The sequence below is a fragment of the Somniosus microcephalus genome, chromosome 5, assembly GCF_052327205.1.
Source record: "Somniosus microcephalus isolate GS21.2 chromosome 5, FLI_Smic_1.0, whole genome shotgun sequence".
NCBI lineage: Eukaryota > Metazoa > Chordata > Chondrichthyes > Squaliformes > Somniosidae > Somniosus > Somniosus microcephalus.
In genome coordinates this window covers 97,017,513-97,043,250 of record NC_140991.1, presented here as the reverse complement: position 1 = coordinate 97,043,250, position 25,738 = coordinate 97,017,513, and the positions used below count along the sequence as shown (strand labels likewise).

Sequence of the window (25,738 nt, the reverse complement as noted above, 5' to 3'; positions counted from 1 at the left end):
CGCCTCAACTTCCTCCTTCTCTTCTACAAGTCCTTGCATCTATTTCCTAATTTAAAAAGTTATCTTGCGTACCTTTTACATAAAGAAGGCATCACCTTCATCCAACAACGGGCAATCTAACAATGAGAAATTAATTGAAGAGCATAGAGGTATGACATGCATGGCCCAACTGACTATTGAGGCAGAGATTTTGACATCGTTTAAAAGAAAATATAATCATTATTTAAAAATTATATAACAAGGATATGGTGAAAGAGCAAGAACATGGGATTACAGTAGATAGCTTCAGTTGAAGAGCTAGCACAGTCATGATGAGCTGAATGGCCTTTCTGTGGTCTACATTCTATGGTTCATCTTCTGCCGGTTGTTTTTGTTTTGCAGTCTTGATGATAGTTAGTTTTCAAAGCATGGTTTATTGTTTTCTGGTTATTTTTAAGTTTAAAGTATCAAATCAGTTCTTTGCTCTAATCCATTCTTTTTCAAACTTTTATGTGTGGACTGACTGGCAATATTGACACATTTTCTGGAAAACTGTGACCTAATTTCCAAAAGGACAATGTCAGCTAACTACAAGAAAACAATCCTATCACTGCAGAACTATTTTCTTTTTTACATAAACTAGCATACAATAGATAAAACATGCTAGTAAGTCAACATAGAACAAACCCCACATTGTACTTCTAAAGACATGGTATTCACATTGTCAGACAGGCAGAAATCTGATGGCCTCATGGACCCTCTGGCACCAATCGCGGCTCCCCTTCTGAAAGTATACTTTACTCAAAGTCCCATTCTGGCCACTTTGATATCTGCATAAATTGATTATAATGGCTGGTTCTAAAATTTTGAGATTCTGTCAGCAGGCTTATTTGAGCAACATACACATCAATGGTGCTTGCACGGCCTTCCCAGACTTTGTACGGTCTTGTAGCAAACAGCATGTGTATCAAAATGGCCCTGAAAGAAAGGTTGGTGTTATTCAGTATTCCACGTTGTATCAGGGACATACTGGAATCCAGTTTATATTTGAAGCACAAGTTTCAAAGATCAGGCAGCGAATGGAAGTCATAACCATCCTTCGGCTAATATACTCCATAAAACATGCAATCAAGTACAGGAAACTGTGTGATATCCGGCACCGACGGGACCGAGCTGTTGCCGTCCCATCAAAACTGCCAGACAAACCAGCGCTAATGTTGAAACATACGGAGCTTTTGAGCTCCGTATCTGGCAACAAACCCTATTGCTTGACAGCTTCTAAACAGTCGGCCGTACCTTGCAAGCGTCTCTGTAGCTTAGCAACAGCTTCAGCGAGACCTTGCAAAGCCTGACTGGTGAAAAAAAAGCAACGAAAAGAAAAAAAAACTAACGAAACGGCTCCTGATTTTTGCCGGTGGATCGAGCATTCCGGACAGTTAACCTCCGGATAAACCAAAGTTTCCTGTAACTCCAAGGGCTGGTGGAAGTGTTGCCTTACCCGTTTCTGGTGCTGGAGAAAGACCCCAACCGATCAAGGTGCTTATATGGAGTCAGTTATCTTACATACTCCTTATTTGCAGTCCAGGCTTGGTCAGTACTTTCAACAGCTGCAAGTTGTGGCTTCAGTCAATTAGCTTGTCTTGCTAAGAATCTCAGGTCTCCCCGCTGATGTACAGGCAAAGCCTTTATGGGACCCCTTGCTTAAGGAAGAACCTCCTTTGGCAAGTTGAACATTTTAAAGTTCCACGACAACCTTTAAGCTATTCCTATAATTGGCCAGTTCTCCACAGAACCAGGTATACACTCTTTGGAGAAAGACACATTCCCTTTTGAGACAACATTGTATCTTCAGCCTCAAGTTCAAGAGGCTTCAGTCTGTGACAATAACAAGCTACTAATACTTTTGCTGCCACAGTACAACACTTCCTGTCACTGGATTTTCTTGTTGGGGGCAAATTTTAAAGTTTTATGGCTGAATACTAGTTTCTGTATACGTTCTCATTTCTTGCCACCTTGAGGATCATCCACAGGATTCAAAACGGAGAAGACAATTGTCCTGGTGACTCCTTGCAGAACTGTTGTCTTGACTACTCCATCACAATTCCCCACAGACAGAGCAACGTCAGATATGGTAGGACCTCCCCAAGCTTAGTCTTCATTGATGGTTTGGTTGTAGAAAGGAAAGTCTAGGAATGCCAATGTCTCTTTCTTCACGAGTAGGTGCTCAGAGCGTCCAGTAAGGATGGTGGTGCGAAATGGAAATGGATCTTTTTGGTGCCACGGTAATTAAATAGTTTTGGATGTGACATCCAAGCTATGTTTTCTTTAGAAATGCATGTTCACTTGAGGTCCTTTGCCTAATTCTCTACATGACAGCCATTGTCTTATACGGCTACCACCTGATGATGAGCTCAATGGGAGAACATGTGACGCATCCAGGTTTCTGAGACACACCTAGAAGACACGCCTTTCATCTAACAGAATTTGCTGGTAACCTGAACTTGTTATTAATAGAAATAAAAACAGAAAATGCTGGAAATACTCAGCAGGTCAGGCAGCATCTGTGGAGAGAGAAACAGAGTTAATGTGCAGTCAGCGGCGATCAAAGGTGGTCGCCGCTGGCCCAGAAGTAAGCTTCGCACAAAGATCGCGTGATCTCTGTGGCAAGAAGTTTGGTTTTTCCGACATGCAGTTAAAATCAGCATAAGTTACTGGAGAATCCCTAATGCGAGCTGCTGTGATGTCAACATGCTGTCCAAGCAGCCAATCACGCTGCAGAATTCTCACAGACCGAGAACCAGGAAGTGAGCAAGCTCCTTTGATTCTAACTTTTTTTTAATGTTATAGAGAGCAAAACAAAGATTGGGGCTCTCACATGGGGAAAAGGTAAATCTGAAAAAAATTAACAAATTTAATTTTTGTTTTCTTAATTTTTATTTATTAAAATGGATAAATTTGACACTCTACAAAAATTCAAAGTTTTTCAGGGCCATAACTTTTGTTTAGCAGTCAATATGCTATTAAAACCCCAGTTACATCTAATCCAAAAAGGTCTAACTATTAATGGGGCATTTAACAGCGGTATTACTGCGGAAAAGCCGAAGTTTTTGAAGTTTCACTGATTACCGGCTATGGGGGGGGGGGGGGGGGGGGTGCACAGCGCAGCCAGTGTCGGGGCAGTGAATGATTGACCGCAACTTCAGGATTTCTGCATTAGGAGGCACATGGGCTATATCCTGAAGTTGCGGTCAGTTTCAAAGGGGTAGTAACAGTGTATGCTGTTTGTTCACTGTTATTACCCACTGCAAATTCCAGGCTAACGTTTCAAGTCGATGACCTTTCATCAGAACTTGAAAAAATTAGAGATGGAACAGGTCTTAGGCAGGGAAAGGGAGGAAGGAGCGAAAGGGAAGGTCTGTGAGGCAGGAGAGATTAAATGACAATCATCCCTTTTGTTAACTCTGTTTCTCTCTCCACAGATGCTGCCTGACCTGCTGAGTATTTCCAGCACTTTGTTTTTATTTCAGATTTCCAGCATCCGCAGTATTTTGCTTTTGTTCTTAATAGACTCATGTTTTACACATTGGAACCTATGAAGTACTTTAAGGTGATTGAGAAAAATGATAAGGCACTAATATAAATGCAATTTTCCCTTTCTCCACTTTATTTCAGTGGGCTGCCACTATATATAGAAGGAACAATTGCAAATTAAGAGGAATTCTGTAGTCTTGCAAGCCAACTTGGTCTGTTTGTGCATCCAGCTCACTGGGATTTTAACCAACATCACTACAAAAACATTGTCTGGTCACTTATCTCATTACTGTTTGTGGGACCTTGCTGTGCACAAATTGGCTGCCATATTTGCCTACATTACAACAGTTACTACACTTCAAGAGTACTTCCTTGGCTGTGAAGCAGTTTGGGGCATCCAGAGGTTGTGAAAGGTGCTATATAATTGGACGTTTATTCTTCTTAATTCTTTCTTATTGCTAATTAACAATTTATTTCTTTGGGTTGATGGTAAATGGGAACCTTGCCAGGAAGACCAGCACTGGAACCAAAAATGATAAAATTACTTTAAGCACATGACTTACTATTGTGCGGGTTGGATTTGGGAAAAGAATTCTTTGAATAGCATGAAAAACTGATTAGTTCAGTATCAATAAAATGACCAAAGTCTAAACGGTACAGATTATAACCTCAGTATAACAAATAGCCGCATTCATGAGGGACAGCTGGCATGCACTATTCCTAATGACAGCATTGCAGTCTTAGAGGTCATACTATATTATTCAGTACACTATTACTGTATAATGCAAAAAAAGTGTTGTGCAGTTCCTCTGTAAATATCAAAATTAAGACATAAATAATTTAAAAATGAGGCAATATGAATAATTAATAAAATAAATAATGTAATAATCAAATAAATAATGAAATGCATAAATAATTCCCCAAATAAACCTAAACAATAAATCAGTGAGTTAATACGAACAATCAAACCAACATAATTTAAGTTGCAATTACAAATTCACAGAAAATTTCAGTTTCCTTTTAAATGTTAAGAATATGCATTTTATGTTTTTGAGAAGATTAAAAGAAATGTTTTAAGTTTAGGGATACCTTACTTTTCTGTAAATTAATTTTAAGCAGCTCAATCAATGCAAACTCACAGTGCATTCACACAAGTTTCTGGTGCTGCAAAGTGGTTTCATGTTTGCACTGATGACGAACCAAGGTGTCAAGGCCCAAATCGACTCTGAAGCAAACAGCAGCGAGGCCGTCTCCTTTGGGGAGTCTCACTTTGCTTCACTTCAGTCTCAGGTCAGGGCACAACTCCAGATTCAGACTGCATTTTCATTGGCCCAACATTTGCAGTCGGAGGCTTCCCGTGGGCGGATGCCTCCGACCTGTAAAATATCTACGCATTTACCTGGTGGCCCGGGAGGTATGGAGACTTGTGATCCTGGGCCTCTCCGGGTACGCAATGCGGTTCGCAAGCGCCCCTGGGATCACGTGGGCCGGCCCAACCAATAAAAGGGAACCCCCATACGTACAGAACTCCCATAAGTATGAATGGGGATCACTTAAAAAATACATGAACACATGAAATAAAAAATTTTAAATTACATATTTAAAATTAATTAACGGGGCTAAAAATAAACTTACCTTATTGGACAGGGTTTTTAATGTATAAATGAGTGATAAAATTTTATTTTTCTATTTTTTTAAAACTCTTACGCTGGTAAAAGCAGGCCTTACGCCTGCTTTTAACAGGTGCAAGAATTTCACAAGCATTCAGCAGGCAGAAGTTGGGCAAATAGCGCAACTCTGCACCCGCAGAGGCCCTTCTCCCGGGGATGCGGAGGACCTCTTGACAGATCGCAAGTTCCGGGTTTTAGCGCATGCCTCAACCCGGAACTTGCACGGCCCCTACGGGCGCGTGCGCACCTCAAACGCACCAATGCTACTGGTGTAAAGTGAATGCACACTTAAAACATAAGGGGGGGCTAAATTCGATGATACCTGAAAATGGGCATGGGGATCGCGATGAATGATTAATCCTCGCCCATTCAATGTAATGTAGGGAGCACATCAACTTCACGCTGCCTGCTAATTAACGATTGCAGCGTACAGCCAAAGCTAGCCACACTGTGGAGTGGCTGTACGCCTCTGCGCTACAGTGAGAGGCAAGCACCAGTTAAAGCTAGCCTGCACTACTTCAAGCCAACCTTCACCTGTTAAAGGGGAGGTACATTGTGGTTGAAGCAGGTGCCGGAAGTCGTTGTGGAAAAGATTCTGACCTGGGAAAGAGTGAATAATGGTGCAACAGAGGAGCGAGCGTGCTCCAAGGTTCTCAGACGCTGCACTGGAGGCTTTGGGGAAGGAGGTGGAAAGGAGAGATGTATTGTATCCACAGGGAGCCAGGAAACCCTCCAGAATCACACTCAGAAGCCAGTGGGAGCTGATAGCCGTGGCGGTCAATGCCAGGAGTCAAGCCCCGAGGACCTGGATGCAGTGCCGCAAGAAGTTCAATGACCTCACACGAATGGTCGAGGTCAGTGAATGCATCTTCAAATGCCATATCCTACCAACTGCACCACTAGCCTCAGCAACTGTTCAATTCACCACACCCCCACCACTCACCTACCAACAAACTCTGTCAATCAGGACTCATACCTAACATTCAAAGCTTCATCTCACCCTCAAGTACTTAGCACTGCTGCAAGCCACACACCCACATCTCAGCTTCCACACACTGACATCTATTCAATCATGACAGCCACATCACCCAAACAGATTGCACCACACTCACTGACACACTTCTCTCTCTCTTGCAGGGCAAGGTGGCGCACAGTCAGAAGTAGCAGGAACTAACCGGCAAGGGACAGGCACGCCTGCATCTCCGAACCCCTATGGAGCAGACAGTACTGACCATTATTGGAATAGCCATTGCTGAGGCCGTGGCCAGCAGTGATGCTGAAACCACAGAAGATGACAGTATCCTCATACCTAATTCTCCTTGTCACATCACACTTTCCCCTCATTCCACAATTTCTTCTGATTTACAAGCTGCAGATGGTGTAAGCATGCACATCCTGCTTCCCTCGCTCACCCATCAGCACAATATTACCCTTGTGCCTTCCTCTTTTCAGATACCCAAGAACTGCAACCTGGCCAGGCAGTGGTGGAAGAGCAACAAGACAGTGATGATGATGACACACTGTCACTCGATTTCACACTCGTAGCCACCAATTCGGATACTGACACTGCGCGTAACTTAGAGGATAGGTTAGAGGCAGAACCTGCACATGGTGAGAGAGCTGGCATGACTGGCCTGCAGCCAGAGCAGGGGGCAAAGATAGCACAGGTGCCAGCTCATCGGAGGGCGAGGTCGCACACGAGGCTGATGGGTATGCACAATGAAATGCTTAGTGCATTGGGAAGCCTGTCAGAAAGCCTGCGTGAAATGTCAAAGAGCATGAAGGAGTCTGGCATCAACTTGGCACAACGCTTTGCGCAGAGCTTGGAGCCCATCCTTTCCTGCATGGAAGTGGTTGCCAATTCCATTAGCACACTTGTGGACCCAACCATGATGCAGCGTCTGAAAGCCGATGTCGCAGTTTCCATTGCAGCACGAGCAGCAGCCACCCAAGATCTGAGTGCAGCAGTGGAAGCTCAGACTGCTATTATGCAAGGTCAGCTTGCTTCCATGCAAGCTCAGACTGCTGCCATCATGGCTCTGGATTTCAGTGTTCAAAGGGGCGTGAAGGGTGTCACAGTAGTCCAGCTATCTGTCCTCCAACAGATTACTAGGATTGCTGAGGCGCCACCCTGGGGGAGTAGCAGTAGCTCCATGGAGCACGAACCTGCGGTCCTCTCTCAGGGTGACAGCATTCATTGTCCTATCACTGCCACTCCGCCAGTGCCCTTGCTGTTGCCTGTCAGCCAGCCCAGACGGCTGTGCCCATGCCGAGATGGTGCAATCCGTCCTTCTAGGCCCAGAGGTGCTCAAGGTCGTCCTCCCCCGAAAGTCAGCAGCCTTTCACCAGCCATGCTGCAGCCACTGGGGTAGCACTGGGACAGGTAAAGGCACACAGAATACAGACACTAAGGGAATGCACAAGGGTGATTAGTCTATGTTTTATGCAATATGGCATGATTTGTTTTATAAACTTGGTTTGAATGTTTATTTTGCGGAGGCTTTTATTTTTACATTATGACCAAGCGGACGCTGTGATGGTCAGTGACAGAGGTAAGGTGTCGCCCAGTAGCTACCCTTTGGTTTGCCGTGGTGGCTCAAATACAGATGGCAGAAAGGGCTTCTGCAGAATGAAGGCATCATGACTGCTGCCAGGATACCGGGTATTGACCTGCATGATTCGCTGTCTATGGTTGCACACCAGCTGGACATTGAAGGAGTGGAATCACTTCCGGTTCCGGTGTATGGCAGAGTTGACATGCAGCGCCCGCAATGCGATGTGCGTGCAGTCAATGGCACTTTTTCAACTTGAAAGAACTATGGAAAGCACCAAACACTTGTACAAACTCAGCAACAGCTAGTAGAAATCAATCAGCAACTCACCTGTAAGTAGCTGATGATTTCTTTAAATGGTGGGGGTCCTTCCTGCTGCTGAATGCATGTTCAGCTGTGCGAGGTTAAGAGAGGGCGTTAACTGAAGCATTGAGCTCCAAAATGGCAGCGCTAGCATCAAATCACCGTTGCACACGGATTGACGTCATGATCTGCCTGCTCTACATACTTCCGGTGAACGTTCACTGCGCATGCGCTAATGTCCTCACCAACATGGTGTCTGGTGCAATTTGCCCTAAAAGTGTGCGCACGCGCGCCATGGAAGCCATTTTGAAGCTCTAAGGGTACTCGTAGCACCCCAAAAAAAGCGCTAATGACCCGAATTCTGTGCCCAAGATTTTTCTTGGTAACAGGAAAGTTCCATTGTACACAAACAAGCTTTATTTCATAGATCAACCCCAACTACCCACCTTCATGACATATACCTCAACACCTTCTCTCCTCACTGCATTTATTAGTAATTAATATTGTAATATATCGGATCCCTTTGTCAGCTTAAAAAGGGGATTAAATCTCAGTTTTTCTATCTATTTGTGGAAAAGTAAGGTGCGGCATCCAATTTTGGGGAGGGAATTATCCCCTTCTTCCCCAGCCAGTAATTATGACGAGAAACAGATAACAGCCATGAAATTATGATGTTAATAAATGGATTGGGTCATCATGGCTAAAGAGAGCTATATGAGAACTAGCAATAAATGTGGGAAGGGGAATGCAATACTAAAAATGAAATCTGAAGGGACACTCGAAGTATCTGAGACAATATAGGAGCCTTTTTTTTAAAAAGCTGATTTTGAATACTGTATAAGGCGCCACCTTTTCATGTCCCATGTCTGATTTGTATAACTAATTTCACTAATTAGCATGCTGGGGATGTGGAATGATAAAATATTTTACAATTATTTGGGGGCCGGGGGAAATCCAATTTTATGAATTTGTAAAAAAGATGGTGCATTGTTTCCAACAGAAAGGAATGGCCTTTCCTCAGCAACTAAAAACCCTTTTCTTAAGCAAAGATCAACAACAACAACTTGTATTTATATAGCGCCTTTAACGTAGTAAAACCTTCCAAGGTGCTTCACAGGAGTATTAGAAAACAAAAAATTTGACACCGAGCCACATAAGGAGAAATTAGGGCAGGTGACCAAAAGCTCGGTCAAAGGGGTAGGTTTTAAGGAACGTCTTAAAAAGGAGGAAAGAGAGGCGGAGAGGTTTAGGCAGGGAATTCCAGAGCTTAGGGCCTAGGCAACAGAAGGCACGGCCACCAATGGTTGAGCGATTATAATCGGGGTGCTCAAGAGGGCAGAATTAGAGGAGTGCAGATATCTCGGGGGGTTGTGGGGCTGAAGGAGAATACAGAGATAGGGAGGGGTGAGGCCATGGAGGGATTTGAAAACAAAGATGACAATTCTGAAATCGAGGCTTTGCTTAACCAGGAGCCAATGTAGGTTAGCGAGCACAGGGGCAATTAGTGAACGGGACTTGGTGAGAGTTAGGACATGGGCAGCCGAGTTTTGGATCGTCTCAAGTTTACATAGGGTAGAATGTGGGAGGCCAGCCAGGAGTGCATTGGAATAGTCAAGTCTAGAGGTAACAAAGGCATGGGTGAGGGTTTCAGCAGCAGATGAGCTGAGGCAAGGGCCGAGACAGGCAATGGTACAGAAGTGGAAATAGGCGGTATCACCACAGTAACAGCCTGCTTATCAAAAACTCAAAAGGGCAGCCAGTGTAAAATCAGAGATAGATAATATAATTGTCCTTTCATACTCTTCCAAACATACTAGATTTCATTTAGAGATAGTGTATAGTCATAAAGTTCACATGCACTGGATGCCACACCAACAAGAAGCACCACAGACAAGAGTGTGAAGGCAAAGGTCGAGTTACTCCACTCCACTCCTAATCTCTCCCTTTTCCCCTTTCAAGAAGATTCAAGGAAGAGTTAGATAGGTGACCTCAAGCAATTAGCCAAAAAGGTTTTTTGATGGAGGTCTGAAAGAGGATCTTTCAGCACCAGAAATGCAGGACCCAGCATGGCACATATGGAGTATGATCTTTATACTGCCTGGCTCCGAAGGAACTATCTTGCCCAAAGGGAGCTTCATGCAGCGGTAGCTAAAATATGAATACTTTGAGAGCATAGGCAGAAGTGTCCACACCCTCTCAAAAATTAAATCAGGGTGTTTCAAATTGCTCAAGAGGTTCAAAGATCCCTAGAGCGCTGTTCAAGTCAGTTTGGGCACCAGCCCCAGGGGGGGGTGAGACTGCCTCCTCAGGACTCTCACTGTTTCTCTCAAGTGAGACGCTAGCCGGCACCTAACTCCAGATTTATACTGCAGCCTTGGTATCACTGTGAAGCCAGAAGCCACTTTGCAGAAATATTAAAATTGCTGTATATAAATTGTTACAAACATAAGAGAAAACAGTGGAAATACGATCTTCATTGCAGAGCAAATAAACTGAACAGAACATCTTCTTTTTTTAAAAACAGCATCCAACTATGCAGAAATATTTTTAAGTCTGCTCCATCATGGTGTTTCACACAAAATACAGTAGCAAGGACAATTGCTAACATTCAGGTGAATTATGGAACTGTAGCTAATCCGTGAATTTCTAATGTGCAGTAAAGTCAGGTTTTACATTGCCATGAATGGAAACCCAAGTTGAAAATGTTAAAATTAGCCAAATATGGATATAATAACAAAGTATACACCATTTAATATTCAATATATTATGACCACATTTTGGTTGAATTTGACAGGTACATGTTGTGAAGCCACTTGCTATATGGAGTTTCAGTACTCTTCTGCTTAAATCCATGCATTTTATATCTCATTATTATATTCACAGTTTACTTTTGAGAACACTATTGGCAGTCGAGGCAAACTCCAAATACAGACAGAGGTGCTCCTACCTTGAGAAGAATCATGAACCATCAAACAGATTTCAAAATGCAACAGTTTGCAAAGTGTTAAGGTTTGGGGAGGAAAAGGCTTGGGGAGGAAAAGGCTTGGAGAATGAGGCGTTAAGTGTAATTCATTAGGTAAAGGGACTGGTAAATGAATCTAATGGCATCATTGGCAGCGGACCTGAAATCAATCGGCTTCCCATTATTCTGGCATCACTCCATCGCTTTTTTAAGTGACTCTTTTGTGAATTTTTGTGCTCATAAAAAGGTGAAGGATGTTAGTAACAGGGAATAAGCACTTTCCATTTTGAGCACCTGGCAACTTCAAGCATTGCTAGGTCAAGTACAGTATGGTTAACTGCAAAATAACGCTGTCTCTACTATGACCAATATCAAAAAAGCACTCTTTACTGTGCTAAAGTGGTATTTTCTATTTCCTACAAAAGCCAACAAGAGTTGCCTCTCAGTGAGACTGACAGTTTTGTGCTGTAGACCTCCAACCACTAAAAACTGGGTTCAGCGTTCCCAAACTAATTTTGTGTCAGTCCTTTGGGCCCAAGACTCTCATCTCATCAATTTATGTTAGATTCAAACTCAGGTTCCAATGGGGAAAGGCCAATCTCTAAACCAATGTATCATCCAATCCCCTTAGATCTTTTCCTGAACCCAATTTCTCCCAACACCGTGGTGATAGACTTTGGAAAGATTAGCATGTGGAAGATTCATCTCCAGAAGCCAAGTGGCAAAAAAATGTATATTCTACTGTGTAAAAGTACTTCAAATGTGCAACTCACATTCTCGCTAATCAACAGCTATTTTGTATCTCCACTCACATTCCCTCCAATTACACAGATTAAAGAGATAGCCTGTATCATCCCACAACAGCTCCATTCATTTATTCAGCTATATAAAAGCCAGTTTGAAGCAGTGATTCATTAGCCTTACAACCCTGAGAACTCAGTGTTCCTCCAATTCTGGCCTCTTGTGCATCCATGACTTCTGTCGTCCCACCAAGTGGAGATAGTGCCTTCAGCTGTCTAAGCCCTAAAGCTCTGGAATTCATTCCTAAGCCTCTCCTTCTTTAAGGCGCTCTTTAAAACCTACCTCTTTGACCAAGCTTTTGGTAACCGATCCCAGTATCTCCTTAGTTGGCTCAGTGTCAATTTTTGTCTGATTTACGCTCCTGTGGAGCGCCTTGGGACATTGTACTACGTTAAAAGACTTGCATTTATATAGCTCCTTTCACGACCACCAGACGTCTCAAAGCGCTTTACAGCCAATGAAGTACTTTTTGAAGTGGAGTCACTGTTGTAATGCACTATATAAATGCACGTCGTTATTGTTGTTTGATTTAGCATATAAAAGTTTCAATACACCACTGTAATAGATTAAAAAAACTCATCAATATACTTTTTCTGTGCTACTCTTAATGTATCACCTCAAAATGCTCCACCACTACTTTTACCAGTATTTTAGTCTGGCATTAATTAGCTCAAAATGCTCTCTCCACATACAGCCCAAGTTTGGAAGGAAAAGAAAAATCAATAATTGTACTGCTGGGCATTATTTTATTCAAGTGGACATAGTATGAAGATTCCACACGGGCGCCTTTACATTTTACTGAAATCTTAATAATGCTGAAGAACTAATTGCAAGAGGGGCCAACTATTGTGAGCTCATGCACTTTTCAATCAGAATCCAAGAAGATATAACATGGCAATGAATATGCAGGCCTTCCACAATTCTCATGGACCACCCTCCAAGTTATGTTACCGTACCTCCAGGCAGATGAATGGCAAGTCTCAATGAGAAGAAATAACAGCTTTTTAAATCATTTTAATGCATTCAATTTTTTTTAAACACACTTGGGGGGTGTACTCGAGGCTATCTTGATGACTCAGTTGGTTAAGACAATGAATAGCTGAACCATACAAATCAGAAGGTCCCTTGTTCAACTCCCAGCCTGTACTGAATTAGCCAATGTTAGCCAGGGCAGCAGTGGTCATTTACAACTGACCCCAGGTTAGGGAATGGAGGAGGAGGAGGGGGGTGCGGTAAAACAAAGTCAAGTTGTGATACCCTGCCAAACCTCACTATGAAGGCTAAACATGAATGGTCACTTAGGCGAGGTATCAGAGAGCGACTGGCACCTGTGGACCCTGCCATAGCAAAGATTTCATATGTTCAGGAGCTAGCAAGGAGGAAACTGGCAAGAAAAAATAAGCACTCAATCTACCAAGACTTTTTTTCTCCTTTAAGTGTGGTCAAACGTTTTGGTTTTTTACAACTAAGAATTTTTGGATGGAATTGAAACCTTCATGCTAAAAGTGAAAAGGCTGCATTTTAAGTACTGTATTACCCAGTGCCAAGAAGGAATAAAGAGTTTATTTATAATTGATTTTTTTGAACACAGTAAAATATTAATATAAATCCCTTAATCACACAAACAAATAACATACAACACTTAAATAAAAACAGCTGAGTTCCCAGATACGGGTAACTTGGTGGCCAACTGCATCATCTAGAATGATAGAGCCATACGGACCAGGTTCAATCCCCAGTCCATGCTGACTTAGCTGATCTCAGCTGGAGCACCAGTTGTCATATTGTATCTTCACACACTTCACTGTCACAAGACAACACATGTCTTGACATTATCACTGTATTGGGCACGGTCAGTAGCATTACTGGACTCCGACAGGAGTTGGCAGCAGAGTTGTTAATCACCACAGTCGCACATGGCTGATTTACTGTCATTGTAACCCCATAAATTGTCATTAGTATCATTAGCTAGGTAGAGGAAAAAGCCAATATTCTCACCCTGGTTGCTATCTAATAAACCATACTGTAAAGTGTACTTATGAAGGCATAACATAAAAACTAGGCCAAGTTCAGCTGTGATCTCTGCCCCAAAAATAGGCTGCTGCCCCTCAAGCCCAAGTTGACTCAAAGAATGGCCACTTGGAGGTACACATGCACAAATTCTCTACAAGACAGAAGGGGAGAAAACTGAAGAGGGGGAACAAACACAATGGAAATACCATTTGTATTTGATTGGCAGTTTTATTTAAGCCAGATTTTACTGGAACACATTTAGTATTTCATCTGATTGTTTACCTCATATAAAAGTTCAGTTCTCAGTTTCCTCTGAAGCACATGAACAACCATTTGTGCAAATCTAATGAAAGCCAAGTACATCAACATTTAAATGCTGGAATGTGTTAGCAGTAAGCACTATAACACTGAATCTGCATCCAATAGTTTTTTGTATCAGCACTTGAAATTTAAATGTTGGACACTCTAGTGTATAATTCATTAGAAGCTGTACATTAATGATAAATAAACTGGATACTGTACTTCATGGTGAGTGTAGTGATTTGCTTTAGCTAATGGCTTATTCATCCTAGCAAAACATATTCTTATACAATTAAAAATACTGTAGTTTAAAATCAATTTCAGTTTCTACTCTAGAAATACCTTTGATATCACAATAATTCAATACATGTCCACAATAGTTTATACACTACATACTAAAAGGAGAAAGAAAACTGAAGAGGCACTATTTTAAAGCAAACTACTACTTTTCCCACATTTGATATTTATGATTAATAAAACAAAAAAGGTGAAAAAGTACTTGGCTTTGAAAGTACTTCTCCCCACAGCAAAATGCTTCTTTAAAAAGAGCTGCATACATTTATTTAAGCATTGGGAAGAGCTTTGCTAAAGCTATTTCTAAGAAGCAGTTTCGTTTTTTTTTATATACCAGAAACTTCTTTTCCCCTCAACAACTCCTCCATTTTCTGTAAATCCCAAGTCCATTCAAGTCTTTAATATGGCTTCCCTAACAGAGAACTCTCCCAACAATGTTTTGTATACACCTGGATAAGGTACAAGATAAAAATATTGCAATTTGATGTGCCGTTCTTCTCCCATCTCTAGCTTCTAATTCTACACCCCGCGCCCCCAACCACCCCACTGCAACTTTTCTCCTCTTTCACATTTGATATCACTATGGTTAGGATAAGTGACTTGGCAATGGAGTGATATCCTGCAAACCCGGAGTGATAACAAGTCACTTGCTCCAGCTATTGTCATTACTCCATCTGAACTATACGCTCACTGGTTCACAGCTTCAAATATATCATTTACATACTCGTTTTCATCCATGTATTCTAATTGCATTGAAATCTACACGCATCACACAATCTCCTAGTCTAGCTCATTCTTTCCCAGGACCTCAAAACAGTGACACTCTACTCAGTGTTCCTTTTCTCCTAAAACCTACAGGGTTCTAAAACAAAAGCTTGGTATCACTTAACCACCATTTATTGATTTACTGAAATAAAAACAGAAGTACACAGCAGGTGAGCCAGCATGTGTCAAGAAAAAAAGATAGGTTTTGATGATTCAATTGTATACCATTCATCAGAACTAAAGACTAAAAAACATTTTTAAACAAAAAAAAGGTGAGAAACTGGAGCATGATGAAAAAAGGTGGCAACAAATCTGAAATAAAACAGAAAATGCTGGCATAATAAACTTCAGGATTCATCTCATCATCTCTCCTAATTTTTTCATTGTTCGCAGTGTGCTGCACTATGGCCCTTGAGGCCTACACCTATGTTTTTGAACACTCCAAAAATTCTTAAGGTTTCTATAAATCAGAGATCATTCTCTAATCTCAGTGGTTGACAGTGAGAGAATTACCCCACTTCTGGATCATGGGATTGAAAGCATCACAAATCAACCAATTTGTTCCAAAGTCAAACTGGCACCTAGATAAATTGTTACAATGAGACATTGTAACAGCATTCACATATTTCCAGGTAAGGATACTTGCCTTTAACTATCAAGGTCTGAATTTGATCCCTTCTTATGAGTGAATTAACCTTCCCATACAATTCTGCGCTATCTACAAACTTAAATATCTAATCAGCCTTATGAAAGTCAGTAACTTGAGCAAGAATACCAAACCTACTGTGGTTTTGCTCACACACTTAAGTTTGTCTATGTCCCTTTGTAATTTTCTGCTCCCATCTACACAACTTCCCGTGCCTCCAAACTGTTTTTTTGACTAGCTTTTTATTACAAACTAGCTGGAGTGCCCGGCGGTGCCGAGGGTTTTTTGAGGGCATGTTGTTATGAAAAAAGTAGAAATAATTTTTATATATATATGAGTTTGTCTGTCTGTCTGTCTGTGTGGGAAGGAGAGAGAGACTGGGGGAGCAGAGAGGCCCGGGGATCGAGAGAGAGACTGGGGGGAGAAGAGGAGAGGGAAGAGGAGAGGGAAGAGGGAAATTTTTTGAGCTTCAGGCCCGGTCAGTCTGTAATGGCCGCCAAACACCTGAATAGGCAGTTTGAAGGATTAGGCCCCGCCCACAAACGCCATGAAACGCCCCCCGTGACGCAGCGCGCGGATTGGTCAACCACCACGTCACTCAACGCTAATGAGCGGTAGGATTGGTCAACACCTGAATAACGGCAGTTTGAAGGATTAGGCCCCGCCCACAAACGCCATGAAACACCCGTGACGCAGCGCACGGATTGGTCAACCTTCACGTCACTCAATGCTAATGAGCGGATTTCCCCCGTATGATTGGCCAACCGCTAATGAGCGGAATTTTGAACGTTTTTTGTCTACTGTCCGAACAATTTTTGTCTGACCAAAAAGTAAATACGTTGATATAACATATCACAGAAACCCCACAGTGCAGATAGAGGCCATTTCGGCCCATCGAGCCTGCACCGACACATATCCCACCCGATCCCCGTAACCCCTGCACCAACACATATCCCACCCTATCCCCGTAACCCCATGTATTTAATCCCCCTAACACTAAGGGTCAATTTATCATAGCCAATCAACCTAACCCGCACATCTTTGGACTGTGGGAGGAAACCGGAGCACCCGGAGAAAACCCACGCAAACACGGGGAGAATGTGCAAACTCCACACAGACAGTCGCCCGAGGCTGGATTCGAACCCGGGTCTCTGGCGCTGTGAGGCAACAGTGCTAACCACTGTGTAGGTACGCTCTATAACTTTTGAGTGATGCCCAGACAGACAGAACTAATGCACATCTGTTTGAAAATGCTTACCAGAGCCTAGGTGCACATTACAGGTTCTAGATTCTCTAACTATACAGTTAGCTGGCTATCCAGTGACTCCTGCTGTAACTATGTAGGTGTAGATGCTAGGCAAACACAGAATTTGACTTTGGTGCAACCTATCACTATCTAGAGTCACATATGAAAACAGAGAGCTCGCATGGAACAATAAACCAACATCAGTTACTTCTTTCAGTAGAGTAATTGGGTAGAATGTGAAAGGATGAAAAACAAGCAGAAAGTTACTTAACCGAATGTGTATACGATTTACAATGCAAAACAAAAGCAGTATGGCTCCTATTTGAGTATCCGAGATGTCACCACAGTATTAGACAGAGTATACAACATGAAATGAAGCAGAATACTTTGCTGGAAGAGGATGCTGTGCTCACAAAAATACAGAAGTTTGTGAAAAATCACTTAAAAAGTAATCAAAAGTGTCAAATATAATTGCTTAAAATCATGCTGCTACACTTTAATGTCTTTTGTGGAAACGATCTTCAGGGTGAAACTGGTGCTGCTAATGCTGCTGGGTTAAAAAGTACAGCATTTGTCAAAAAGAGTCGGGAAAAAATTCTTGACACAGAGTTTAGAACATGGCATGTTTTGCCACAGGGAGTTATTGAGGAAGAGGCCACTACATTGTTTAAATGGAAACGAGATAAATAGAGTTATACAGCACAGAAAGAGGCCCTTCGGCCCATCGTGTCCGCGGCGGCCATCAAGCCCTGTCTATTCTTATCCCATTTTCCAGCACTTGGTCCGTAGCCTTGTATGCTATGGCATTTCAAGTGCTCATTTAAATGCTTCTTGAATGTTGAGGGTTCCTGCCTCTACCACCCTTTCAGGCAGTGAGTTCCAGATTCCAACCACCCTCTGGATGAAAAAGTTTTTCCTCAAATCCCCTCTAAACCTCCTGCCCCTTACCTTGAAACTATGCCCCCTTGTTATTGACCCCTCTACTAAAGGGGAAAAGTTCCTTTCTATCTACCCTATCTATGCCCCTCATAATTTTGTACACCTCAATCAGGTCCCCCCTCAGCCTTCTCTGTTCTAAGGAAAACAACCCCAGCCTGTCCAGTCTCTCTTCCTAGCTGAAACGCTCCAGCCCAGGTAACATCCTGGTGAATCTCCTCTGCACCCTCTCCAGTGCAATCACATCCTTCCTATAGTGTGTCGACCAGAACTGCACACAGTATTCCAGCTGTGGCCTAACTAGTGTTTTGTACAGCTCCATCATAACCTCCCTGCTCTTGTATTCTATGCCTCGGCTAATGAAGACAAGTATCCCATATGCCTTCTTAACCACCTTATCTACCTGTCCTGCTGCCTTCAGGGATCTATGTACATGCACACCAAGGTCCCTCTGATCCTCTGTCCTTCCTAGGGTCCTACCATTCATTGTGTATTCCCTTAGCTTGTTAGTCCTCCCAAAATGCATCACCTCACACTTTTCAGGGTTAAATTCTATTTGCCACTGTTCTACCCATCTGACCAACCTGTCTATATCATCCTGCAGCCTGAGGCTTCCCTCCTCGCTATTTACCACTCCACCAATTTTCACGTCATCTGCGAACTTACTGATCCTACCTCCTACATTCATATCTAAATCATTAATGTACACTACAAACAGCAAGGAACCCAGCACCGATCCCTGCGGTACACCACTGGACACAGGCTTCCAGTCACAAAAACAACCTTCGACCATCACCCTCTGCCTCCTGCCATTAAGCCAATTTTGGATCCAATGTGCCAAATTGCCCTGGATCCCATGGGCTCTTACCTTCTTGACCAGTCTCCCATGCAGGACTTTGTCAAAAGCCTTACTGAAGTCCATGTAGACTACATCAACTGCACTACCCTCATCCACACACCTGGAAACAGAGGACGATTTCGAGCTATTGGGAGAACGTGGGGCAGAGAGATTAGTTTTGCAATGTTCTAGTGAAGAGCCAGTACAGACACGATGGGCCAAATGACAACCTCCTGTGCTGTAAAATTCTATGGTACAGTACGATGTAGAAGCCTATAAAATCTTCAGCACTACAGGTTATGTTCTCCCTCTGTTACTCCAAAATTAATACTCTCTGTAGTGTATGTGCCTTTAAGAGCCCCCTGTGTACTGTAATGCCGGTAATGGCCACTCGAGCTATATAAGGCTGTATATTGTGTTGTATCAGTTAGTTCCCCTCCAGACTTTGTTCAGTAAACACCTGTGAAACCAACTCCTGTCTTCAGTGTCTCTATTAACACACGGACACAACAGTGGCGACGAATTGCAAACAGACTTACCTGCAATTCGGCAGCACCTCAAGGACATCGATTCCTCTGGCGTCCAAAGTCGAGCAAAAGCACGAAAAAGAAAAAGCTGTGGTTTCACCAGCTAGCCGAGCTGGTGGCAGGTACTGCAATAATCCTTCCTGGGCGTCGGGCTGGGGCTCCAGCGGCTGGCTCTGCAGCGAGGCCAAGTAGCGAAGACGGAGGCAAGCAGTAACAGACGGGGAGGGAGCACTCGGGAGACGGCCGGCGCTGCAAGCAGGTCGGCGTTCAGACCTAGCAGAGAGACTCCGGCGGGAACGAGTCTCCACCTGTAAATAAATAAATAAAAAGGGAAACCCGCGGAAAACAGCGTTGTCATCGGCAGCAGCGGCGGGGAAGCGCCATATCTTTTCTGCAGAAAAGAAAGAAAAGCGTGGGAAGCGCCATTTTTTTTTCCAGGATGCCTAAGGCTGGCAATATTGATGCTTTTGATAACGATAGAGGATTGGACCACATATGTGGAAAGAGTGGAGGTATATTGCACCGCAAATGGAATAGAAAATGAAAAAAAAAGCGTCAGTACTTCTAAATCTAATGGGCGCAAAGACATACGGGCTGTTACGAAACGTAATCACTCCAGCCAAACCAAAGGACAAGAATTTTAAAGAAATTGTTGATACCTTACAGGAGCACTTAAACCCAACACCGCTGCGGATAGCGGAACGATTCAAATTCTTCAAGAGGAATCAACACAAGAATGAAAGTAACGCTGATTACCTCACCGAATTAAGAAAGCTATCAAAGCACTGCCAATTCGGGGCAGGACTAGCAGATTATCTTCGAGACAAATTCGTCTGCGGTCTCTTAAGTGAAGGAACACAGAAAAGGCTGCTTTCTGAGAAAGATTTAACACTGGACAAGGCTCTCAGTATGGCTGTATCATACGAAGCAGCCGCAAGAGGAGCTGCAGTTACAACAAAAGACACAGGGCTTCGGCACCCATGAAATGACACAGGGTTTCGAGAGATGTTATCGCTGCGGCAGATCCACCCATGACCAGAGGGACTGCTGGTTCAAGGACAAAGCATGCAGGCAATGCGGAAAGATTGGACACATTGCACGGGTATGCCGATCTGGACAAAAAAAATCCACGGACAGGAAAAAAAAAAAAAATCAATAAAGAAAAGTACAGAAAGGTACAAATGATGACGGACAGTAGCTCCGAAGACCAGAAGAGCGATAGCAACTCCGAAAACAAGAGACTAAGCTGTCTCAAATTACATAATGCAATTGCCAAAGAAGATTACCAGACCATTTGGGTTACCCTCACGATAGCAGGGTCCCCAGTTAAAATGGAGCTAGATACAGGATCAGCTCTGACCGTCAAAAATCGACGGGATTACGAGCGGCTATTTCCACATATACCTTTAAAAGACACATCCATTACCTTGAAAACATATACGGGGCAGAAAGTATTCCCCAAAGGAAAAATAAGGGTGCCTGTTGTATACAACGACAAGGAAATACAAAAGTTGTATTTATACGTTCTACAAGATGGTGGTCCACCGCTGTTGGGACGTGAATGGATCAGGAAAATACGTTTAGACTGCCACTCCATTCAGGCACTGACGGTGACCAGTAAGGAAAAAAATGATGATGACGTCATACCTGAACGATTAAAAGACATCTTGGCCAACGCCAAAGAAGTGTTTCAAGAGAAACTAGGAACCTTGAAAGGCATCACCGCCTCAATAAAAGTGGAAGATGCGGCAATTCCCAAGTTTTTTAAGGCAAGACCGGTGCCATACGCAATTCGTCCAGCAGTCGAGGCAGAGCTGGAGAATTTGGAAAAGGCAGGCGTATTATCCAAAATAGATTGGAGCGAGTGGGCAACACCCATCGTCCCAGTCATGAAGAAAACGTTGAATAATGATAAATCTGAAGAACAGAGAAAAATTCGCATCTGTGGAGACTTCAAGGTGACTGTAAACCCGGTCCTTCACACGGTACAGTAACCTCTTCCGAGGATAGAAGATACTTTCGCCTCACTATCCGGAGGGAAACGTTTCACCAAAATTGACTTGGCACCGGCATATCTACAGATGGAGGTTGAAGAGACCTCTAAAAAGTATCTCACGATAAATACACACAAAGGTCTGTACCAGTACAGTCGGCTGGTTTTCGGAGTAGCATCCGCTCCAGCTATCTGGCAAAGAGCTATGGAGCAAGTCCTCCAAGGGATTCCGGGTACTCAATGCTACCTAGACGACATCCTTGTAACAGGAGAAAACAACAACGAGCACCTTGCCAATTTGGAGCAGGTGCTCACTAGGCTGAGAGAACGGGGCCTACGAGCAAATCGCCCCAAGTGCGAATTTTTCCAGAATGAAATATCATATTGTGGCCACATAATTAATAAGGAAGGGTTGCATAAGTCACCTGAAAAAATTGAAGCGGTCATAAAAGCCCCAGCACCTGAAAATGTTTCACAATTATGGTCGTTCCTGGGATTAATAAATTACTATCATAAATTTTTACTGAACTTATCAACTCTTCTGCACCCTCTTAATGAACTGCTACAAACAGGAGTAATTTGGAAATGGAGCGAAGACTGTAAACATGCCTTCCATAAATGTAAAGACTTAAATCACGTCCAAAGAAGTTTTGGCTCATTACAACCCATCACTGCCAATCAGACTGGCATGCGATGCATCCCCTTACGGCGTAGGAGCGGTATTATCGCATAAATTCCCTGATGGCTCGGAACGGCCGATAGCTTTTGCGTCACGCTCATTGAACTCAGCTGAGCGTAACTATGCCCAAATCGACAGGGAAGCACTCAGCCTGGTATGGGGAGTGAAGAAATTCAACCATTACCTACACGGACAAAAATTTACCTTGTTGACTGACCAGCAACCTCTCATCTCCATATTCAACCCTAAAAAGGGTGTTCCCATTATGACAGCGCAAAGGCTACAGAGGTGGTCCCTTTTTCTAGGGGCACACCAATATAACATAGAATACAAAGGATCAAAACAGCATGGGAATGCTGACGGTTTATCGCGCCTACCGTTGCCAACGGTAGAAGAGGCACCTACCGTAGACCCAGTGGAGATGTTCCACTCTACCATAGTCGAATGTCTACCAGTAACAAATTCTGCCATTGAAAGGGAAACTAGAAATGACCCGACTCTCTCACGAGTCTACGATTTAACAGTGAAGGGATGGCCAGCACATGGCGAACCACTGTTGCCAGCATTCTCGCAAAGAAGAGAACAGCTGTCAGTGTGCCGAGGAACCTTGATGTGTGGATCCAGAGTGGTGATTCCACCCAAACTCCAGGATAAAGTTCTAAAGGAGCTTCACGAGGGGCATCTGGGTGGAGTGAAAATGAAGAACCTAGCCAGGGCGTTTGTATGATGGCCAGGTATCGATGGAGACATCGAAGAAATGACCAAGAGCTGCCTAGGATGCCAGAAGGTCCAAAACGCTCCACCACAAGCCCCTCTACATCCATGGGAGTGGCCCTCATCTCCCTGGCAAAGGGTACACATCGACTTTGCTGGTCCATTTATGGGCTCAATGTTCTTAATCGCGGTTGATGCACACTCCAAGTGGCCGGAGGTAATAAAGATGTCCTCCACCACCACGGAAAAAACCATCACAGTATTAAGGACCATATTTGCCAGGAATGGGCTGCCTGAACAGATCTGTTCTGATAATGGACCGCAATTTGTGTCCGAAGAATTCAGGAAGTTCTTAAAAAACAATGGGGTTAAGCACTACACGTCCGCCCCATACCATCCCGCCACCAATGGATTGGCTGAAAGGTTTGTCCAGACCTTCAAGAAGGCCATAAAGGCCATGGGTAATGAAGACATAAAACTTCAGCATAAGGTGGATAACTTCTTGTTTGCATACAGGAATGCAACACATATGGTTACAAACCAAACTCCCGCCATGATGTTCTTCAATAGAAGCCTAAGATGCCGGCTGGATTTGATCAAGCCAAACATCAGAAGGGACGTGGAGAACCGGCAATTTCAAGGCATGAATGAAAGGCCAACTAGAACCTTCCAGATAGGTCAACAAGTTTTGGCCCGGGACTACCGTACCGAGAAATGGCAGCCTGGAACTATCTGCACACGACTAGGACTGCTGATGTATACCGTGGACATTGGAGAAAGCATAATAAGGCGCCATGCTGACCAGATCATAGAGTCATCCGAAAAGGGACAACCTACACCACAACTCTATACGCCTAATGATGAAGTAGAGATACCCATAGTATCTACCTCCGATCCGGTGATACTGGAACCCGATACTGGCATTCAAGCCGAATCAGCCTTGCCAAAAGAACCTACTGCACCACCAGAAACTACTACACCACCGAGGCGTTATCCGGACCGAGTCAGGAAGCCTCCAGAGAGACTGACTTATAATTGATTAACTGCAGCAATGTGTAGATTATTTTTCTTGTAACATGTAATTAATGATTACTTAAAATATTATGTACTGGTTGGCTAAAAGGGGAGGAATTGTAGTGTATGTGCCTTTAAGAGCCCCCTGTGTACTGTAATGCCGGTAATGGCCACTCGGGCTATATAAGCCTGTATATTGTGTTGTATCAGTTAGTTCCCCTCCAGACTTTGTTCAGTAAACACCTGTGAAACCAACTCCTGTCTTCAGTGTCTCTATTAACACACGGACACAACACTCTCGTTACAAGAAAGTCTTTCAAACAATGGTCAATGCACACTCTGAAAAACCACGTGGACAGCAGGTCAAGGTAGATGTACTGAATGTGCTGTGCTCATTTCTACATTCCTCTCCTGACGTTCCATTTTATGGCTGGAATTTTGCCAGTACTCAGCGGACAGGATGGGTGGCGAGTCAGCTGTTAAATTTTAAATGATTGACAGGGAACCCTTTGTCAAAACGCACACGCTGGACTTTCCCAATGTCGGGTCTGCCAGCGCCGAGACAGACCCGACAGGCAGCGGCAGGGGAGGCAATTAAAATCATTAGTGCCTTGTTTACAGCCACTTATCAATGTTTATTTCCCAGCTTTTTGAATTTGACAGGTCACCCACTGGTTTCCCGCTGTGCCTAGTCTGTGAGGCCGAGGCGGGAGGTCAGTGGCCATTGAATCAGCTGATGAGATGACAGCTTCAAATATCAAGTCAAAGCTCCCAGCTAATTGAGATATGTTCCCTTAACCACTAGCTTCTCTAAACTGCATTTCCACTACAGATTCTGGATGCTGCAAGTCTTTACACAAGTCTCCATCCAGTCTTACCTCATTACCTCTCCCACCTTTGACAGATCGCTTCTGTCATCTCTACGTCACCTGCCATCTATTCCATCAGCATGGGTGCCCTTGAAACTCTCTCACCTTGGTCCTCAGAATCCCACCACAATTAGCCCCAACACCAGCAATACCAGGCACACCAGCTGCACCAACAACAACACCAACCTTCTCCGCAATCAACTGGTGCTGCACAGGACAGAGCATCAGCACCTGACCACATTGCTGCCCGGGAGGCCAGGGGTGGCCTCACCATGGCCAGATTTACTTCACTTGACATTGTACACCCTGGCTGCCACATGATGTGCCAGGTTGGCACCACCCCACACCAACACCATAAAGCATCCCTACAATGCCAAAGCCATTCTTTTCACACTCATCACCATTGCGGGGGGTACCATTATGTCTCACCATTCACTGCAACTCACTAAGCCACTTCCAAAGGTGCACACAAATCTGTCCAAGTACGCAAAGTGTTGAAAATAAAGGTTTCAATGTTTGATAGCACATTAACAGAAACTTTCATGAACATTGCATAAAACACCCAAGTACCTACCCTTGTGTGTTGTTAGTTGGTATGATTGCACTAGGATGAGGGCGAGTGTGAGGGGTGGCTAGTGAGATGGGGATATGATAATGTAGATAGAGAGGGATGGGTGGAAGTGCAAGGTAAGTTGGTGTGAGTAAGGATGTGCAGGAGTAGGGTAGGGAAGGCAGAGTGATGGGGATGTGATGAGAGGCACAGCAGGATGAGGGTGGGTGTGGCTTTGCAGTAACGTTTCGTGATCTACTGAGATCATTGAAACATTGCGGCACTGCAGCCAGATCCTCCTGACCACATCCCTGCTTGTGCCCTCCTCTGCAATGTGCAATCAGGCTGAGCTGATCTCGTGGGGAGGTCTCTTCCGCCCATGGGAAGGGAAGAGGACCCCCCTGCGTGCTGTGACTCCCTCCATAAGCATATGGAGGGAGTCATGGGAGAGGTTGGGTGCAGCCCTGCACCTCTGTGCAGTACTTGCAGCAACTCAATACTGTAGAACACTGATAGCACAATTATCAAATTAAAGTTGGCCATGGTCCCTTTAAGG

The 25,738-nt window shown here is 43.7% G+C and overlaps 1 long non-coding RNA gene across 2 annotated transcripts in view; it reads right to left on the bottom strand.

Annotated features, from left to right (window-relative positions):
• Positions 1 to 25,738, bottom strand: part of LOC147117219 (uncharacterized) — a 309,394-nt gene that overhangs the window by 274,605 nt on the left and 9,051 nt on the right. The gene's annotated exons all lie outside the window — the stretch shown is intronic.